General features: G+C 40.3%; 1 protein-coding gene across 4 annotated transcripts in view; it reads right to left on the bottom strand.

Annotated features, from left to right (window-relative positions):
- The window catches only part of gng7 (guanine nucleotide binding protein (G protein), gamma 7), a 202,124-nt gene that overhangs the window by 153,082 nt on the left and 27,142 nt on the right, over positions 1 to 21,900 (bottom strand). For 3 of the 4 annotated variants that reach the window (XM_080212955.1, XM_080212956.1, XM_080212957.1), the window contains one exon: positions 8,000 to 8,064. The gene's annotated coding sequence lies outside the window, so the exon portion shown is untranslated. Of the gene's footprint in view, positions 1 to 7; positions 78 to 7,999; positions 8,065 to 21,900 lie in introns of those variants that run through there. The other variant, XM_080212958.1, reaches the window with a different exon arrangement.

The following is a 21,900-nucleotide window of genomic DNA, read 5'->3' as shown; positions in this document are numbered from 1 at the left end:
GTCTCACCAGTCTAGGTTCGATTTCCAGGAAGAAAAGCATGATCCACTGATGTGATAACTTCCTTTCTGCCACATGACCCATAACTTCTGACAATGACACAGCAAATTTTGACTTATGGAATTGAATCAAGATCAGAGGTGCCCAGGAGTGCTTCCAGCTCGTGGACAGGTCATTTTTACTGTACTGGAACCTGCATTTAATGCAGAACAATTATCTCTTAACCATTTTATTAACCCCATAACATTTGCAACAGCATTTCAGATATTTGTTTGCCTTCTAAATTAATCCTTTCTTGAAGGGGTTGGGGAAAGAAAACAGATGACAGAAACATGGAATGGAGAAGCCAAATATAGGTGAACAAGGCTTGTTAGGGAAGGAGGGCAAGAGATGTTGCAGATTTGCACATTCCTGAAGAGATAAGCAGCAGCATTTTGGGAGAAGTTGGATTTTATGAATGGAAGGTAACTGCAAGGGTATCTGAGGAATATCCAGTTGATTTTTCGAAATTGCACTCAAGCACCTGCTGCCCAATTTGTTGGTGGAATAGTTCTAATATACAATATAACACTGATTCAGAAACCATCCCCCTTATAACCTCCCCCAATCCAACAAAGAAAGATTCATCACAGAATCTCACTGCAATTGTCTGGGCAAAATAGGTACTGTACATCATATTTTCTTTAGAGCAGAAGTACAGGTCAGATGTATGTCCTGATCCAGATAACAGTACAGGAAAGTGCAACTTTTCTAGCAACTTTTAAAAACTCAATGAAAGCCAATGTAATAAATAGAAATTCATCTATATAGCCAACAAAATAAACAGCTTTCCAAAGCAGCAGTTCTAACATGTGTGCAAGTGGTATATTCTGTTTACCCATTATAGGACATACTATTCTGTACTAATTATGGAACATGCATGAAAGATCCTCATCAACAGCAACTAAATCTTTAGTGTCCCAATTGATTCACAATATTTCATTGTTAATCAATTGGGACACTTTGCCACCAAATTCACAGCTGCACTGTACAGTACAATTTTCAACATTAGCCCAGTTAAAAAAAACACATTAGGTAATCAGCAAGTACATCCAACTGATTTACCTCCAATTTGTGCTATGTATTGTAATGAGTATTTATATACTCATTTTTATAATTCTTACTTGTTAGCTACAATAATAGATTACTACTTTAAGAACATTCAAGCCAAGTTGATTTCTGTACAAGTTCCATGGTTAATGATTACCATACAATTTGTCTCTTCCCTTTCTATGTAGGCATAAAGCAACTAAAACCACTTCTGGCAAGTGCCAGAAGTAGCTTTCGTACACACATTGTAAATGTGTAGCTTACAATGCTGTGTTGATAATACAAACTGTTGCGTTCACTAGATTTTCACAACATGTGGATAGATTTATTTATTAAAAATCACTTCAAGAGCACCATCTTCTGGGTAACTTTATCAGTGACACACACAACCCACTTTAAAAAGAAAAATACAGCACCGGAACAGGCTCTTCAGCCCACCATATCTGTGCCGACACAGATTCCTCTTTAATGTTTTCTTGCTTCTACGTGGTCCATATCCCTCTATTCCCTGCCAATTCATGTATCTATCCAGGTGCCCCTTGAACATTGCTGTAGAAATCTACTTTCACCACTTCCCCCAACAGCACGTTCCAGGCATTCACCACTCTGAAAAACTTGCTTCTTCCATCTCTTTTAAACTTTCCCCTTCTCACTTTCAACCTATGCCCCTGGGAAAAATAATCTGACTATCCACTCTAGCCAAGCCTGTCATAATCTTGTAAACCTCTGAGGAGCCCCCCTCATCTTCTGACGCTTCAATAAAACAATCCAAGTTTATTCAATCTTTCTTCATAGTTCATATCCTCCAAACCAGGCAACATCCTGATAAATCTCTTCTGCACCTTTTCCAATACAGCAACATCCTTCCGGGAGTGTGTCGACCAGAAATATACACAATTCTCCAAATGCAGCCTAACCAAAATCTTATACAGCTGCAATACAATTTTCCAATTCCTATACTCAACGCTCCGACTGATGAAGGCCAACAAGTCATACGCCTTCTTGACCACTTTTGTCCACCCGAGTTGCCACCTTCACAGAACTGTGGATCGGTACGACGGGTTAAATTCCATTTCCATCTTTCAGCCCAAGTCGCCAGCCAATTTATATCTTATGTATTCTCTGACAATCTCCCTCACTGTCCATTACTCCCTCAATTTATCATCTGCAAATTTACTAATCAGACCACCTACATTTTCCTATATCACACACACACACACACACACACACACACACACACAGGCCCCAACACTAATCCTCGTGGAACACCGCTTGTCACAAACCTCCAATTAGAAAAGTACCCTTCCACTGCTACTTTCTGCTTTCTATGCCCAAGCACAGTTTTGTGTCCATCTTACCAGCTCACCTTGGATCCCATATGACTTCACCTTCTGTATCAGCTTGCCATGAGGAATCTTATCAAAGACTTTAGTAAAGTTCAAGTAACATCCACTGCCCTGCCCTGGTCAATCTTTCCTTGTTACTTTCTCAAAGGACCCAATCAAGTTTGAGAGACATGATCTCGCCTTCACAAAACCATGCTGCTTATCACTTATAAGCTTGTTCTCTTCCAGACGTGAGTACATCCTAACCCTAAGAATCTTTTCCAATAATTTCCCTACCACTGATTTAAGGCTCTCAGGCTTATAAATTTCCCAGATTGTCTCTTCTGCCCTTCTCAAACAGAGGAACAACGTTAGCTAATCTCCAATCCTCTGGTACCTCACCCATGGCTAAAGACGATACAAAAATTTTGGCCAAGGCCTCAGCAATTTCTTCTCTTGCCTCTCAGTATTCTGGGATAGATTTTACCTGACGCTGGGGAACTAGTCCACCTTAAATGTTTTTCAAAACCTCCAATATCTCCTCCCTTTTTATCTCAAATGTCCTAGAATGTCACCATCCTCCTTTCTACACATCATCCACCACAATCCTTCTCCATTGTGAATACTGATGCAAAGTACTCATTAAGGAAAATAATTTTAAAATTAGCCTGAAAATAAACTCCTTGATTGTGCTGCAAAACATGATACATCAGCTGGCAAAGGTTTTCAGAGTCTACAACCAGCATTGACTGGTCTAGAGTTTCCTTTTTGGGCACAATCCAGATGTTAAACACATTGTACTCACTACAAGCTTGTGATCATTCAAAACTCTGCTACCCATGTCTTAACTTGCAGCAAATCTTATCCCCATTATCCTAGTACTAATTGAGCTACACTGATTCCCAGTCAAGCAACATCCAGACTTAAAATGTCTCACCCTTGTTTTCAAATTCCTCACAATCTTATTCCTCCCTTTCTCTGTAATCCCCTCCAATCCCAAAACTCACAAGTCATCCATGTTCCTCTGATTCTGCACTCGAGTACCCCAATTATAATTGCTTCACCATTGGTGGATTTGCCCTCAGTTGCCTCAGCCTAAGTTCTAGAGTTCCTTCCTTACACCTGTTTCTCTACATCACTTTTCCACTTTAAAGACACTCAAAAAACATACCTCTTGACCAAGCTTTTTGGCCATCTGTCCTAATATTGCCTCATGTTGCCCAGTACAATTGTTTTATAATGGTCGTGTGGAGATTAGTTCCTCAAGTCACAAGAGAAAATAACTATTGCGCTTTGACATTCAATGGCATTATCGCTAAATCCTTCACTATTGATATCTTGGGGGTTTGCATTGGTCAGAAACTGAATTTGATAAGCCACATAAGTACTACAAGAACAAGTCAGAGGATGAGAATTCTGCAGCAAATAACTCATCTCCAAACTCCACAAAACCTGTCCACTATCTGCAAGGCACAAGTCAGGGTGTGATGAATACTCTCCACTTGCATGGATGAGTGAAACTCTAAAAACATTCCCAAGAGGCCTGTTTATTGGTGTTCCATCCATCACCTTAAATAAACAAAACATTCACCCCCATGACCATTGATGTACAGTGGCAGCAGTGGGTTCGAACTACAAAATGTACTGCAGCAACTCACCAAGACTCCTTTGACAGCATCTTCTAAACCCATGACCTTTACCACTTAGGAGGACAAAGGCAGCAGATGCATGGAATCAGCACTGCCTGCAAGTTCCCTTCCAAATTACACACCATCCTGACTTGGATTGCCTTCGCTGGTACTAGGGTAAAAGCTTCAAACTCCCTTCCTAACAGCACTATGGGTATATGTATACCACATGTACTACAGCGGTTCAAGAACTTTCAATGGCAAATAGGGATGGACAATGAATGCTTGCCCAGTCAGCAAAGTCCACACCCCTTGAATAGTTTTTAAAATGCCACACAAGTAGTTGTTACTACAGTTGAAATTGTGCCCAATGTAGTCCTAACTTTGTAAGTGTTAAGTTACACTCAAGTACCCCCTCAATCTCATTAGAATATGCCCAGACTTAAATATGGAAATTTGGTAAGTTTGATGAGATAAACGGGCATAAAAATTAGAGGACATTTGGATATGATAGTTGTGCTCTCAATCAAAAGATAATAAATAAACATTTTAGTGTCTGATTAAGAAAATAGCAAAAAGGATAGGGAAAACAATACACTAATCACACTGAAATAGTTTTGTAGGCTGAATAACCTGTAAACTATTTGTGAGAAGGCAGGTTCACACAAAAGGATGAGAAAATAAAGAAATTTAAAAATAAAAGAAAATTATGTGAAAGTGATTGAAATTGAAAGACAAAATACTGGTTGAATGCAAATGGGAGAGATTTTCAAATTGGGTGGAAAATAGACCGAATATCAGCTATGTAACCATCACCACATAGACAACCCCCAACCTTTCAAGCAGTCAGAGTCAGGAAGCTCAAACTATTTCCAGATTCAGTCATATTTAAATTTTACTGCTGAGGTGTGGCTCTAATTGGTAACAATTTCCAGTTTTATAGGGTGAACTCAGACACTTAACAATTATGAAGGGAAAACTGTGGAGAGTTTTCACAAGCTTTGAAGCCTCTTGGTTGATTTGTGCCTAGATTGCAAGCCACTATTTCAAAGGTACTGAACAATTTCAACATGTATAAATGTAGTTATTGCTTTACTGAAATTAAAATAACTTCCTCACACTAAGGCACCAACTCTTGCTAGAATACATAAACACCAAGTGCTGTACAGTTCCTTTCCCTATGGCTATTCTTCGTGCATAGGTTGAGGTGGTGAGACAATCTATTTGTTTATGCAAGGTATAGCAATTCAATTCAGTCCAATCCAGGTTTCAACTGCCTGCCATACATCTTTCAGCAGATACTTTGGGCAGGAACAATTAGTGGTGTCCCTCTTTTGCCCCAAGATTGTAGTTTTTCAACATCAAGAATATTGCCTGTGATTTAATGCTTCAATTGGCAGTAACACAACTGAAGCACCACACAAAGTAATTTCTTTCCTGTCCCCATCACTTTACTCCTTTCCCCATTCTCCTGAAAGAACCAACTCCTTGATAGAACATTTGGTGATTTGCCCAAGAAGCTTGACTTCTTGCATGATCTTAATAGGTTTCGGCAGTCTATACTTCAAGCATTGCAATAAAGCCAGTTGACCTCTCACACATGCACCATTAAATGCTGCTAGACAAAGAACAAACCAGGTCCAGCCAATTCTCTTCCTAGCCAGAGGCACTCTAAGTAAATATCGTAATCGATTTAAGATCAGAAATCAACCAGCTCAAGCGATGATCAAGTCCGGGATCATTTTCATCTGAAAGCTTAGCAACTCATTGAGCTATCACGTTGGCTTCATATATGATGCAAAAGACAGTGGTGCAATAGAATCTGAAAAGTAACAGTATCCAAGATTTCTTAATTTCACAGATGTAGTAGTGAACCCTCTTCTGGTTATGTTTATTGAAGGATGTTGCCCATGGTCACAATGGCAGCTAGAAAAGCAAACTGACTCCACCTTGGTTATATAAAAAAAAATTTGGCACAGGAATTCTTAGTCATACCCAATGGAATGGTCCCATTGTTCAAAAAAGGTAGTAGGGATAACCCTGGGAATTATAGACCGGTGAGTTTGACGTCGGTGGTAGGGAAGTTAATGGAAAAAATACTTAGGGGTAGGATGTATGAGCATTTGGAGCGTTGCGATCTGATTAGGGATACGCAACATGGCTTTGTTAGAGGGAGGTCTTGCCTTACGAATCTGGTGGAATTCTTTGAGGAGGTGACAAAAACGGTTGACGATGGGAGAGCCGTTGATGTCATCTATATGGATTTCAGTAAGGCGTTTGACAAAGTCCCTCACGGTAGGCTGGTAGAAAAGGTTAAGGCGCATGGGATACGAGGCCAGGTAGCTAGGTGGATTGAGAACTGGCTGGGAAATAGGAGACAGAGGGTAGTTGTGGAGGGGACCTTGTCGGGCTGGAGGCCAGTGACCAGTGGTGTGCCGCAGGGCTCAGTACTGGGACCTCTCCTCTTTGTAGTCTACATAAATGACTTGGAAGAGGGCGTAGGTGGTGTGATCAGCAAGTTTGCTGATGACACCAAGATGGCAGGGTTGGCGGGTACAGAACTGGATTGTCAGGTGATACAACAGGATATAGATAGGTTGGTGCAGTGGGCAGATAGGTGGCAGATGGCATTTAATCCTGACAAATGCGAGGTGATGCATTTTGGACGGAATAATGCAGAGAGGAGCTATGTGATAAAAGGTAGGCCGATTAGGAGTATAGACATACAGAGGGACCTGGGAGTGCAGGTTCACAAATCCATGAAGGTTGCGTCACAAGTGGAGAACGTTGTTAGGAAGGCTTATGGGATGTTAGCCTTTATAGGAAGGGGCATAGAGTATAAAAGCTGCCGTCTAATGCTTCAGTTGTACAGAACGTTGGTTAGACCGCATTTGGAGTACTGCGTCCAGTTCTGGTCACCTTACTACTGGAAGGACGTGGAGTCTCTGGAAAGGGTGCAGAGGAGGTTTACCAGGATGTTGCCTGGCATGGGGGGACTGGGTTATGAGGAGAGGTTGAAGAAACTGGGACTATTCTCCTTGGAAAGACGGAGATTGAGAGGGGACATGATAGAAGTATATAAGATACTGAAGGGAATAGATAGAGTTAATAGTGACTGCTCCCTAGACTGGGTACGAACATGAGAGGTCATCATTTAAGGGTGAGGGGGGAGAGGTATAATTTGGAAGTGAGAAGAAGGTTCTTTACGCAGAGAGTTGTGGGGGTCTGGAACGCGCTACCGAGTAGGGTGGTGGAGGCAGGAACGTTGGACTCGTTTAAGATGCAGTTAGATAGGCACATGAGTGAAACGAGAATGGAGGGATATGGTAGGGGCTATTAAATAGGGTTAAACCTCGGGAGACACCGGAAAGGCAGGCTGTAAGATTAATATTTTTGTCTTTATTCCACAGGTGGAGGTCCACCTCGTGTCAAACGAGGGGCATGCACACGGCGGGTCGTGCGTGGGCTGCTCTTGGAAGTTCCAGGAGTGGCCTAGTACATCATGTCGGTGTGTGTGCTTGATCCTGGACCGGTAGACGGGCGCCGCAACAGCTCAGTGACTAGCACTGCTGGCTGTGCAGACACATGGATTTGGGCCTGTGTCTGTGGGAGTTTGCGCATTCTCCCTGTGGTTGCGTGGGTTTCCTCCGGGCGCTCCGGTTTCCTCCCACACCCCAAAGATGTGCTCTTAGGCTAATCGGTTTTTACCAAATTGACACTATTTCTTCCCTGAATCTGACTGAGTAGGGTTCCATTCGTAGACATGCAGGGTAGAATAGGTGTAGGGTGATGCGGCGGCGCGGGCTCGTTGGGCCGAAGGGCCTGTTTCCCGTGCTGGGTTGTTCTTTGTTCTTTAATAACAGCTACAACAGTTACAGCCATTTATTTTATAAAAAGCATGGCATTTAAAGACTTTTTTTAAAAAGTTGCTTTAATAAAATGTTACTTTAAATACTGACCTTATTAGCTGATCCAACTGGAACAGTGATGCTATACTTAATACTCCAACAGAAATGTTCACTTCCTGGAAATAGCAAAAAAAATTATTAAAAAAACAAAGCATGTGTATCGTTATTTTAACATATATATTAAAGTATATTTGGTGCATGTGTGGAAAGCTAACATGTTGAGCTCCATCATATCAACATATTCATTCACACAAATAGTAGATCATCACATGTAGGAATCACTATATAGTCACTAGGTGCAGTATCTCAAGCCCAGAGCCAATGGACTAATTCATACCACATCAACTACTTGCCTACTGCCTCAGGTATGATTAGCTCAGTATACACTTGGGATTAAAAACTCACCCATTTGTGAGCGGTAATACTGAATAATGCCATGCAGATATCATAATTAAAATATGGTCAAATTCATAACCATATACATGAATTTTGTAATGTGACTCTTAAAATTATCATAAAATTTATATTTCTATTTTTAAATAAATGTTATGTAACCATCCCAGAAAGTAATCATCCGAAATTGACACCAAACCAAAAGAATTTCCATTTCCTAATTTAACAGTGTAGAATTCAATTACAATTTCTAGAAAATGCTCCTGAGGCAAGGCCCGTTAATTCAGCACAGTGAATGAATGAAACTAAGGTCTTCTGAAGTGACAGTTTTACCCACTAGCTTATCCAACTATAAAGTTCAACAGATTGATTACTGGATCAACAAATGGACTTGCAAGCAACTGTGTAATTCATCAGTTGTCAGAAGCTAACCATCTGTAACCTGTGTCTTTACATCTAGTGTGCAGTGCAACAAAGAAATTTATCGCCACGGTGAGGCAAGATTATGAATTACACTCACTGACGATTTTGGCACCACTTTTTTCTTTTCCCACAGATCACGAGTGCATAATTTCTTAAGATTTACATTTAAAAAAGGATTTAATGAAACAAATGACTCATTACATCTAAAGTCTAAAAGTTAGTAATTAGTTTGTAGGTTTGGGACCAAGTGTCTAGAGCGATAACTGAAAAAAAACTTACTGTTCTGCGCTGTAATATTCTATGTTCTATGTTCTATGATAACTACAATACAGTAGCTTTCAGAACTAAGATTAGTTGCACTTTCCTAATGAAGGGAAGGCAAAGGTCAGGATCATGGGAATGGGGTTCATGCAAAGATGAGACTTGAGGACAGGCAACTTTCCCCAAAATTTTGTTTAGTCCTGCTCTGCTGCCCATGTTGAATGCCTTAGTGAGACAGCCCACTTTGTGGATGTACTGGTCCTCAAAAGTCTCCTCAACACTATCTTCCACAACTTGCTCTGCCCGAGCCAAGTGCAGCATGATAATCATGTTATTTCTACTGTTCTTCTGACACCTCTCCATGCATCACCTTGCTATTTCTACACTTTCTGTTGGTACCCAAGAACTCATCTACCAACCTCTCAACCACCAAGGCCTGCCAAGTTCCTTTCAAAGATATCCTCCCTCAACTTCTACAGAGAAACTTCATCCTCCATCTCATATTTTCCCCACCTGTCTGAATTCTCCATCCTCTGTCTGCTCTAAACTTCAACTACTGGTTCTCATACCTCTCTACATATCAGCATCCTTCTATCTACAAAAAAAAATAGGTTGGACACACAGCAAACAATCCATTTCAGATGGGGTATCTTCACGTGATTCGCCTCTGCTGATGGCTGAAGAGGTCATTCCTCCACAGTCCTGCCACAAGTGCCAGTAAGGAAGCTTCCAAATGTTGCTGTGCATTGTTGTCGTCAGCACTGGCATCTACTGTCAAGCCACAGTACCACTGGTCATCATGGTGGTACACATCAGCCAGGGGGAAGGCTATCGTCTTCTGACATCTGCTAGTGATTCTCAGTCACAACAATCAGTTTTTTTTTGCAAAAATATACTTTATTCATGGAATATCTGAGAGAGCATTACAGAATGTTTGTTACAGAAAGTGCAATAAAATTCAAATGTTCTACACAGATCCTATTGCACTGAAGTGTTTCAATTGTGATACACGTAAAATTTACTGTATACATTCAATGAGAGTCTTATGGCCCAAGGAACTATGCATTTTCTAGCCTCTCATTGTACTACCCCCTTAGAGAGTGATCATTCCCCATTGCGCACCTACGGCTGCCTCAGGCTTTAGTGCATCCCTCAACATGTACTCCTGGACCTTAGAATGTGCCAGTCTCTTAACACTTGGTCACTAATAACTCTTCGCACTGGAATGCAAACACATTTCAGGCAGACTAAAGAGCATCCTTCACCAAGCTGATGGTTCTTCATGCCACAGTTACAGGCATCCTTGAATCAGAGCTTTAGGCATCCCATTGGAGGTCTGGCAAGGGCCATTTCACCATAAAGAAAATCCTTTGTTTGTGGATTTTCCAAGCCAAAGTCATCTGTTTGGTGAGTGGTGTCAAACTTAGGAGTACTGCCTTTGAAATCTTGTTCTTCCAGATTATACCCATAATGCACCAGATAGTAAAGATGCAAATTGTTCAGCTTTCCTTGATAGCAATAAGTTATCCATGCCCACAATCTTTTCAAACTTCAGTTGATTCTCCACCAGATTTCAGCATCAAAACAATCCCAAGATCTCAGACACAACCTCGGACTATGACTACAATGCATAAGCTACGTACACCCCGAGTTAACATCATGCATAAACATGAGGTCAGCTCCGACATTTATGCTGATGACATCCAGCTCTACTCCCATTTAGACATTTAATAAAAACACTGGGAAAAAAAAATTGCTTTGTCAAAAACTTAATTTGTCTCACTTTTGAGTCATGGACTGAATACCCGCATCCTTTCTGACCCCAAGCTGAGCTTCCAACCTTGCCACCTCTCCATACAATTGTAACTTACACACTCAACTACTCTAGCATTCTACCTCGCAGCATCACATTTTCCATGCACTAAACTTCAGCTCTTCAATTACGATTCAGGAATCATCATGTTCATCTGAAGAATGGTTTCTGAAATATTCCTGCTGCTAGACCATAAAAGGTTATTAAATTACATGGACGAATTTAGTTTGCATTTCTAGTTTAGAAGGCTGCGATCAAATCTTTAAAACTAACTAAAACAATAAAAATTACAGAAAATCTTTGAGTGAATGAATACAGAACACAGCAATGATCTTAAATTCTTACAAAATGGCGAAGGATGAAGCATCACAAAATTTAAGACAAGACTGACAGGTGGCAAGAGGAACACAGATCAAAGATAGAATTAAATGCTGTTGTGGTACTGATAAGCCACAATTTCAATGAATGGGAAAGCAGGCTCAAAAGGAATTAACGGTTTATTCCAGTTCCTATTAAATGTCTTAAGGCACCATGCATTCTGTGCTCTGAGTGATCTTTTTTCAATCACCATCCAAAGAAAAACTGGTCAAATAATCACATTACTTGCTGTTTGTCTACACGCGCAAAACAACCATTGTTTGCACCACAGTGCAGAAGGAGGCCTTTCAGTTCATCACATCTGCAATGACTGTTTGAAAAAAGCAGTCCATCTCGTCCCACTCCCCTGTCTTATCCCCATAACCTTGCACCCCCTTTTCAGGTAGCAATTCAATTCCCTTTTGTATACCTTGGTTGACCCTGCTTCCACCACACACACACACAGGAAATTTGTTCCAGGCTGCAACCATCCTGTGGGTGCAAAAGCTTTTTCTCACATCACTTGTACTTCCTTCACTGCCCTCCAATCCTTTATGTATCCTCAAGAGGGAGGAAGATTTCTCACTATTTACCCCAAAAGTCTGCATTCTAAGTAATTCATAGTGTGTGTGTACCCAAAGAAAAGTGATATGGTGCCATATTAATGCAAGTTTCAAATTTAAAGCCCTAATTATCATATTCTTTTGAAGGAAAAAAATGCTTAAAGTATGAAATGTACATACATAAGAAGGGAGAAGGCAAAAGTATAAGCACAAGCTTCAGTGACTAAAAATGTAATTTACATCCAATAATGTTCTAATAGCACTTGATACATTTTAAAGAAACTGTCTGGATGTTTGCTTTTTATTTTTACAAAGTATTCTCCAAAGTTTGAGCTGGAAAAATGAAATAATTTTTTTAATCAGTGATAAAAATGGAATGGCGATCACCATTCTTTTGTGCAACAACCTATAACCAAAGAAATTACAAAATTAAGAAAAGGTGAAAAAAACTAACATGAGTTCTGACAGCTTCTCTCTAAGCATTAACTTGCAAAAGATCAAAGCTAATCAATAAATCACAATTTCATACAGCTGGTACTTTCGGGTACAATAAAAAAGGTTCAAATACAAGCACCAAGTTCCAGGATTATCAGCTAAATTTACCATAACAAAATATCCTGCATTATTGTAACTAACTTGTATGAATCTGCAATAAGTTCACAAAAAATGACAATTTATTTAAACAATATTTTAGTGAAGGCCAGCTGATATAGCTTCCAGTAGCCTCATAATCAGGACTTTATTATGAAACAAATTGAGCTCTTAAAATGATTCAGAATATAACACACCAGGTTTGGAGTTACAGAACAAATTAGCAATCCAGGTAGCATCATAGCCAGCAGCAATGAAGGTCAAGTAATTTGTACAATCATCTAACTTCTGATTCATTTACCATTTTGCAGTACTGTCATGCATATGACTAGAGAATAAAACTCGTGCAGAAATTTTCTCCCAACATGTTTCATCCTACAGATCCATTCATTGTTGGTTAGCAAGACAAAAAAATGTTTTTCTTACAATGAATTGCAAGGACCTTGTGTACACAAACTAAAAGAACAAATCAGCTATATTCGCTCCCACATATTTGATTGCTGGAAGTAGTAATGCCAAGGTACATACAAATGGAACCTAACATTCGGTGGATCAGAATATCTGTGGTCAATGTGCATAGTAAATTATTGTATTATTGTACAATCCAATAAATCATGAACATAAAATTCATGAATACTTAGATCTTTCAAGTAAAATATAATTCAACTCTTATTTCCAGTATATTCCCATTACATTCCCAGAAGAAAATGCTTTCCACTGATTGCCATTACATCATTCAACACCACTCACAGTCAACTTCCATGAAATACAAACATTGAACCTTTCTCTCACTATCCTTGACTTCAAGTTATCAGATCAATTTTTATACAAACCCAACATTAGCAAAACTGAAGCTCCCTTATTCTGTCTCGATTAGGAGCAGTTTCAGTAAAGTGTTAATTCTATCCCCATTTCATAGTTGCATGCCATATTTTTCTTCAGATAAAATACTTTTAACCCAAAACCTAATGTTATCAACATTATTTATTTTCACAGCACTGCAACCACTGTCACCAATACTTTTACTCATGCTTTGTTTTCAAACTTGTTTATCTTTCTTACATCATTGGCATCTCCGGCTCTACTTATACAAAATAGATAATTTGATAGAGATGTCTAGCTCTCATTCTATTCCATACCCCAATCATCTCCCCAAACTTCACAACAGGGACTTCAAAACAATGTTTTCAATCTCCTCTAGCTTTCCGGCTCACGTAATCTTAACCACCCATACACATATTACTTCACAACCTTTAGTTCACTGTTTGCTACATCATAAAACAGCCTTAACCTAACACAGCCTTCCACTCAGTCTTCTGAAACAACTCTACCTTACTATCTCTCCCCCATCTTCAGCTGCCCCAGTCTACTGGTAATGGAGGAAGTAAATGTTTAAGGTAGCCGGTGGGATGCCAGTTGAGAAGGTTGCTTCATCCTGGATGGTGTTGAACTTCTTGAGTACAATTGGATTTCATCCAGCAATACTTAAACACACTCCTGACTTGTGCCCTGTAGGTGGTGGAAAGCTTTGGGGAATCAGAAGTTATTTGTTGCAAAATATTCTGTCTCTGACCCGATTGCATAGCCACAATATTTGTGGCTGGTCCGATTTGGGTTCTGGTCAACAGTGACTCCTAAGATGTTGTGGTGGATGATTCAACGATGACAATGTTGTTGAATTTAAAGGGGCGTCGATAAGACTTTCTCCGATTGGAAATAATCATTGCGTTAGCATTAAAAACCTTAGTGCCACTTATCAGCCCAAGCCCAAAATGCAAACGCAGGCATAGAAATGTTATTATCTGAGTAACTGCAAATGCAAAAAGAGAAGTACTGCACAGGAACAGGCCCTTTGGCCCTCCAAGCCTATGTCGCTCATGATGCCCTTACTAAACTAAAGAACACTAATCATCAGCAAACATTCCTACTTATGACCTCATGATAATAGCAAGGTCTAATAATGAAGCAGCTGAAAATGCTTGACCCTAAAACACTATCCTGAAGTACTCATGTAGTGATATCTTAGGGCTGAGATGATCAGCTGCTAATGACAACCATCTTCCTCTACTCAAGATACCACTCCAAGCAGTGGAGTTTTTTTTTGCAATTCCCACTGACTTAATTTTGCTAGTGCTATTTCATACTATACTTAGTAAAGTGCTGTCTTGACGCCAATGACAACCACTCTCACCTCACTGCAGCTCTTTTGTCCTGGACAAAAGCTCTAATGCAATTTGTAGCCAACTGAACATACAAATGTACGACTTAAGAGCCGAATAATAAGATTTGGCCCCTCGACCCTTTTCACCATTTGATAAGATTCTGGCCATAATTCTACTTCCTTGTGTAGCCTTATATTCTTTCACTCTCCTAACTTAGCTTTAAAAAGTATTCAATGACCCTGCCTCTGCTGCTCTATTAGGAAGGGAATTCCACAGAGTAAAAACCCTCTGGAAACAAAATGTTCTCTTTTTTTCTCCAGCTAAAATGGGAGATTCTATACATTTTTTAAAACTGTGCCCCTGTCTGGTTTCCCCCACAAGAGGAAAAATGCTCCCATTATCCACCCTGCAAGACGTCTCAGGATGTTATATGTTTCAATAAAATAAACTCTTAACAGACATAGGACCAACCTTTCCATACATTCTTCGTCCCAGGAATGAGTCAAGTGAATCTACTCTAAACTGCTTCTAAATGTTAATATTTTTTTCAAGTAGGGAGACTGAAAATGTGCACAAGTGTAACAAAACTTCCTTTTCATATTTGATTCACCTTGCAATAGACAACAATGTTCCATTTACCTGCCTGATCACCTGCTGTATCTGCATACATTTACCAGGTTACCCAGATATCTCCTGTGCTAGAGTTCTGCAATCTCTCACCATTCAAATAACATACAGCCTCTCAGTTGTTTTTACCAAAGTGGCAAGTTCACATTTTCTCTCACTATATACTCCAACTGCCAAATTTTTGCCCATTCATTTGACTTAACTAGATCATATTGCAGGCCCTTTACCTCTCCTTGACAACTTGCACACAATTTTTGCATCATCAGCAAATTTAGTTAACATACATTTGGTCCCTTGTCCAAGTCATTGATCAAAACTGTAAATAGTTGAGGTTCCAGCCCTGATCCTTGTGGCACTCCTCTAGTTACAGCTGATCAACCTGAAAATGGCCCATTTTTCCCTACTCTCTTCTTCCTATTAGCTCTAATTTCTCTATCCACACTGTCATCCTGTACACTGAGCTCTTATTTTGTGCAGTAACCTTTGATTGGCACCTTATCAAACGTCTTTTGGAAATCCAAATACACCACATCTACATGTTCCTCTTCATCTACGAAGCTTGTTACTTTCTCAAGAACTCAAGTAAATTAGTCAAACAGGATGTCCCCTTCACAAAACCATATTAAGTTGATTTTTCTCTACACCCCAACAATGACTGTAACACAACATTCTGCACCCTCTCCATGATCGGTGTACCTTGTATAGCACAAAAACAAACAATACTTTTCACTGTATACTAATACATGTGACAATAACAAACCAATTCAAAAAATCATGTTGACTCTGCTTTTGTATTAAGACTTTCCTTAATAATAGCCTCTAATGTCTGCCTCATGATCAATGGTTAACCCAAGTGGCCTGTCATTTCTGTCTCCCAAGACTCACTGGCTATTTTCTAATTAGATGTACCTTTCTAAAAATCTAGAGAATTTTGGTAAAATTACAACCAATACATCAACCAACTCTGCAGCCACTTTAAGATCCCCAGGTGAACACTTATCACGTCCTGAGGACTTGTCAGCCTACAGTTCCAATAGTTTTTTCTCCCGGTGATTATAATTTTTTTTTAGTTCTTCCCTTGCACATCTTGATTTACAAGTATTTCTGGTAACTTATTTGGGTTTTCTACAGCGAAGGCAGACAAACATTCGTTCTGTTATTTCTTTATTTCCCATTCTTAATCCCCCATCATCACTTTCTAGTGGACCAAATTTACTTTTATTTTCCAAATACATATAAAAACTTTTACTATCTGTTTTCATATTTCAAGCTAGTTTTCTCTCCTACAGTACTCTACATCCTCCCTTAAATATAATCATTCCTTGTTGATTTTTAAATTCCATGCAATCTTTTGACCTACCATTAATTTTAGCAGAAATTAATTTATACTACCTTTAACTTTATTAGTTAGTTATGGATGGTGTTCTTCACGATAATGCATCTTCGCTGAATATTCTAAAGATCTGCTTTAATAAGTGCCACTACATCTCTATCATGCCCTTTAATTCTCAGTTCAATTTAGCCAGCTCTAAACTTCACATCCTTGATAAGTGGCAATAACACCACAAGAAATTTGATACCATCCAGGACTGAGAAGCCTGCTAGATTAGCACCCCTTCCACAAAGATTCAATCCCTCCACCTCTGACAAACAGGGGCAGCAGTGTGCAGCATTTACAAAATGCACTGCAGGAACCCAAGGCCAAATTTCCAAATTTATGACCACTACCATCGAAGCCATGATGTGGAGATGCTGGTGTTGGGCTGGGGTGGGCACAGTAAGAAGTCTCACAATACCAGGTTAGAGTCCAACAGGTTTATTTGGAATCACAAGCTTTCAGAGCACTGCTCCTGTATCAGGTGATGGAAATATGTCACTGTTATAGGTATAGATTGAGGGTTGGTAGATTTAAAACTGAGATGAGGAGGAACTACTTCTCAGAGGGTGGGGAATTTGTGAAACACGCTGCCCTACAGCACAGTAGATTCTGAACCATTAAAATGGTTAAGGAGGAGATAGATATATTTATATTAAGAAAAAACACAGGTTAAAAAGGATGTGAGGAACAAGTAGGGAGGTGGATTTGAGAAAAGGGAGAGGTCACTCGATCTTGTTGAATGACGGAATAGGTTCAAAGGGTTAAATCTGCCTACTTTTGCTCCAGTTCCTACATTCTTGGTCCAAAATCCTGGAACTCCCTCCCTAACAGTACTGTGGATGAAAATACACCACAGGGACTGCAGCTGTTCAAGAAGGGAACTCACCACTTTCTCAAGGACAATAAATGCTGGCCAAATCAACACCACTTCCCACAAATGAATACAAGCCCTTCCTATTCCAGGAATTAATCAGGTAAACCTTCTCTGAACTTCTTCTAATGCATTTACATTGATCCTTAAAGAGACCAATACTGTACATAGTATTTCAGATGTGCTCGCACCAGTGCTCTGTATAACTGAAGCATAATCTTCCTACTAGATTCCCCTCACAATAAGCATTCTATTAGAAGAAATAGAAGCAGGAGTAGGCCATCTAGCCCTTCGTGCCTGCCCCACCATTCAATAAGATCATGGCTAATCTGAAGTGGATCAGTTCCACTTTCCCGCTCTCTCCCCATAACCCTTAATTCCCTTGTCTGTCAAAAACCTATCTACCCGTGACTTAACTATATTTAGCAAGGTAGCCTCCACCACTTCAATGGACAGAGAATTCCAGAGATTCACCACCCTTTGAGTGAAGAAGTTCCTCCTCAACTCCGATCTAAACTGCCCCCATCTTATCTTGAGGCTGTGCCCTCTAGTCCTGCTACCCTTTCTAAGTGGGAAGAATCTCTCTACCTCTGCCCTATCCATCCCTTTCATTATCTTATACATCTCTATAAGATCCCCCCTCATCCTTCTAAATTCCAACAAGTACAGACCCAGTCTATTTAGTCTCTCTTCATAGTCCAACCCCCTCATCTCCGGTATCAGCCTAGTGAACCTCCTCTGCACTCCCAAGGCCAATAAAACCTTGCGCAAGTGCGGCAACCAAAACTGCACACAGTACTCCAGCTGCAGCCTCACCAGTACCCTGTACAGTTGCAGCAAGACCTCCCTGCTTTTATATTCTATCCCCCTCGCGATGAAGGCCAGCATTCCATTCGCCTTCTTGATCACCTGCTGCACCTGCAGACTGGGTTTTTGCGACTCATGCACAAGGACCCCCAGGTCCCTCTGCACCATAGCATGCTGCAGCTTTTTGCCCTTTAAATAGTAATCCCTCCTACTATTATTTCTGCCAAAGTGGATAACCTCACACTTGCTAACATTATACTCCATCTGCCAAGTCCTCGCCCACCTCACTCAGCCTATCCAGATCCCTTTGCAGACTTTCCACACCCTCCACGCAATTTGCTCTACCACTCACCTTCGTGTCATCAGCAAATTTTGTCACCCTACACTCAGCCCTTAGGAGAGCTATACCAAACTTCTGATATTCCTGCACTAGGATACCCAGATCCCTCTGCACCTCAAAAACTCTAATCTCTCACCACTTAGATAACATGTTGCTCTTTTTATTCTTCCTGCCAAAATGGATGGTTTCACATTTGTCCATATTATCCTCCACATGCCAAATCTTTGCTTACTCACTTAACTTTCCCACTCATATTTCAGTCACTAGTGAATTTAGCAACCATACCGCCAGTCTCATCATCTAAGGCATTTACATAAATTGTAAGTTGAAGCCCAGCATTGATGCCTATGGCACACCACTCATCCTGCTAACCAGAAAAATACCCATTTATGCCTAACACTTCCTGTGAGCTAGCCAATCTTCTATCCACGCTAATATGTTACATCCTAAAAACAATGAGATTTTACTTTCAGTAATAACCTTTGATGTGGCATCTTATCAAATACCTTCTGGAAATTTAAGTACAGTACATTCATTGGTTCCCCTTTATTTCTTCCCAAATACACCACCCTACACAATGTAGCTTTTGGGGGAAACATTTAAACTATGTTTATAGTTGATTTCTCATCTTTGCTATTTATCTCCACGCTGGCTGATTTTGCATCTTGATTGTAATTAATTTCATCTCTCACTATTGTACTGCCATCCTTAATTAACAGAGCTACCCCACCACCTTTTCCTAGCTTTCTCTCCTCCGAAGTGTCAGGTACCCTTGAACATTTAGGTCCCAATCTTAGTTAGCTTGCAGTCAAGTCTGGGAGGTTATAGTTATCAATTCATTCATTTGTTGAGTGCTACATGTATTTTTAAATTATGTCCTTCCACCACTTTTTCAAACTCCAGGCTCATCTTCTGGTGCACTTGTCCCTTCCTTTCATATTATGATTATTAACCAAAATGTTATCTTATACTACTGCCTGGTCTTTTCCCTTTAATTCACTGCATTTCCAATTTCTTTAGTGTTGCGCTAGTTGGGTGAGACCCAAATTGAACAATTTATTGGGAGTAACGCAGCTTAATAGTATTTGAGACAATACCTTACATTACACTGATGATAATGGAGCAGACCAAAAGCGTGGTAACTGATTGGACTTGATTTGTGCTGCGTCTTGAGAAAAGCAGATACCTAGATAACTTTCCACTAATGAGAAAAATTTTGAAAATGACACCTGGAGCACAGAATTACATTTGCTTCTCATTTACTTGCCTTCACCCACGTGCCCGGGCAGAACTACCACACTGCCAGGCTTACCAGCCCCTACATACCTTGTCCCACATGGCATCCAGACCTCTATGCTGACCTGCTACCTGGGTTTATGGGACTATCCACCCCTGCACCTGCCGAGGAGTACACATCATCTTATCAATGCAGAGTGAGACAATTTCACAAAGCACCAGACAGTTGATCACTCTGGCTGAAACTCATCATGTCTGTGCAATCCAATTACAGAACTACATGGCAAAACCCAACCACTGTCGTAAAGACAAGGGTGTACAAACTCTGTCTAAATTTGATAACACAAAAATGGAGAACACTAGTATGCTACCAGACGTATATGATACACAGAATATGTACATCCTGAGAGAATAATGGTGTCCAGACTTCAGCCAGTCAGTTCCCAGTTAAACCAACCATTTCTAGTAATAACTGTCAAAGTCAGCTGACAAAATCAGGGACCAACTGATTTCTAGTTAAATTCTCCAGTTGCTCCCTGGTGTATAGCAGTTATTCCAATTAACAGATGCAGTTTTCAACTGGTTTCAAATACTTTTCCTTTTGAGGATGACATGGCATGCCCGGGTGGCTAGATTTGTTCATGTTATGGCCCTAAAAAGATTTGGCCCAGGTTGCTGAAAGTGAGAACTACCACTGGTACAGAATGGTCAAGGCGGCTTGCAAATCTGGGCACTGATGAACAATGGGATCAAGGAATCTTCTTTGAGCTTAAAAGTACAGTAGCTCAGTGGTTAGTACTGCTGCTTCACAATGCAAGGGACTCAGGTTCAATTCTGGCCTTGGGTGAACCGTGTGTGGAGTTTGCATGTTCTCCCCATGTCTGCATAGCTTTTCTCCGGATGCTCCAGTTTCTGCCCACAGTTCAAATATGTGCAGGTCAGATTGATGGCCATGCTAAACTGTCCCTTAGGTGTCCCGAGATGTATAGGCTAGGAAAATTAGTGAGGTAAATATAAGGAGTTACAGGGATAGGGCATGGGTAAGATGCTCCATCAGAGAATAAGTGCAGTCTCTGGATCGAATGGCTTCCATCTGCCCTGTAGGAATTCGTTGAATAAGAGGAAGGAGGGTGATACTGAAGAGGAAGTGCAAATGAAAAATTCAAATTTGAAATTTTTAAAATATCCTAAAACAATTCATAAAGCCAAGGAGTGAAACCAAACTTGTGAAGCTTTACACCAGAGACCAAAAAGGTTGACTGCCAGTCATCAGCAATTTCCCAGCAGCCTTCCATCATGAGGTGATGGCTTGCACCTTAGTGGAAGTTAAACATCATCTCATCTGTGTCTCAGAGCACAGCACAGCAATGTCTGCTGCAAATTGAGGTGCAATCACTTGTCTCTTTTCTCTAGGCTCTCTCCCCAGCCAACTGAACTTTCCATAATCATGGCACTCTCCAATGCCGCCTAGCTTCCAAAGTCCTAACAGCTGCCAGTTAGCAATCTACAGTTAGCAATGTAGATGTTGTCTTATTTTATCATGACAGGTGCCCTTTGTGTACCAGGTCACCATTCAAGAGGTCTTTGGTACATAATCATCATCCATGTAATGATGATGGTCAAGTCAGGCATCGATGACTATATGCTGACAGCAGTAGTATGTGCCTGAGCCTCAGTGACCATATCCTGCTAAGAGATGTTGTGTGTACATCTGAGACAGTAAAAGGGGAAAGTTCATTTAACTTTGTGGCAATTTAATGGAAAATTAATGTGCACATGCAACAACCTCAGAAATCAAGTGATATTTTGAAAAAACAGGGATGCAGTTTATGCAAAGTTAAATGGTGCAGTGGCACACACTGGCTAACAATCTGCAATGATTCACAAGTTAGGGTAGACCATTTAGGACAGAGATGAGGAGACATTTCTTCACCCAAAAAGTGGTGAGCCTGTGGAATTCATTACCACGGGAAGTAGTTGATGCCAAAACATTGAGTGTATTCAAGAGGCCGCTGGATATAGCACTTGGGGCAAATGGGATCAAAAGGTTATGGGGAGAAAGCAGAATTAGGCTATTGAATTGGATGATCAGTTATGATTGTGATGGATGGCAGAGCAGACTCGAAAGGC

This window comes from Carcharhinus amblyrhynchos, chromosome 26 (assembly GCF_965287045.1).
Source record: "Carcharhinus amblyrhynchos chromosome 26, sCarAmb.v2.hapA, whole genome shotgun sequence".
Taxonomy (NCBI): Eukaryota; Metazoa; Chordata; class Chondrichthyes; order Carcharhiniformes; family Carcharhinidae; genus Carcharhinus; species Carcharhinus amblyrhynchos.
This window is presented reverse-complemented; position numbering and strand designations above follow the sequence as displayed.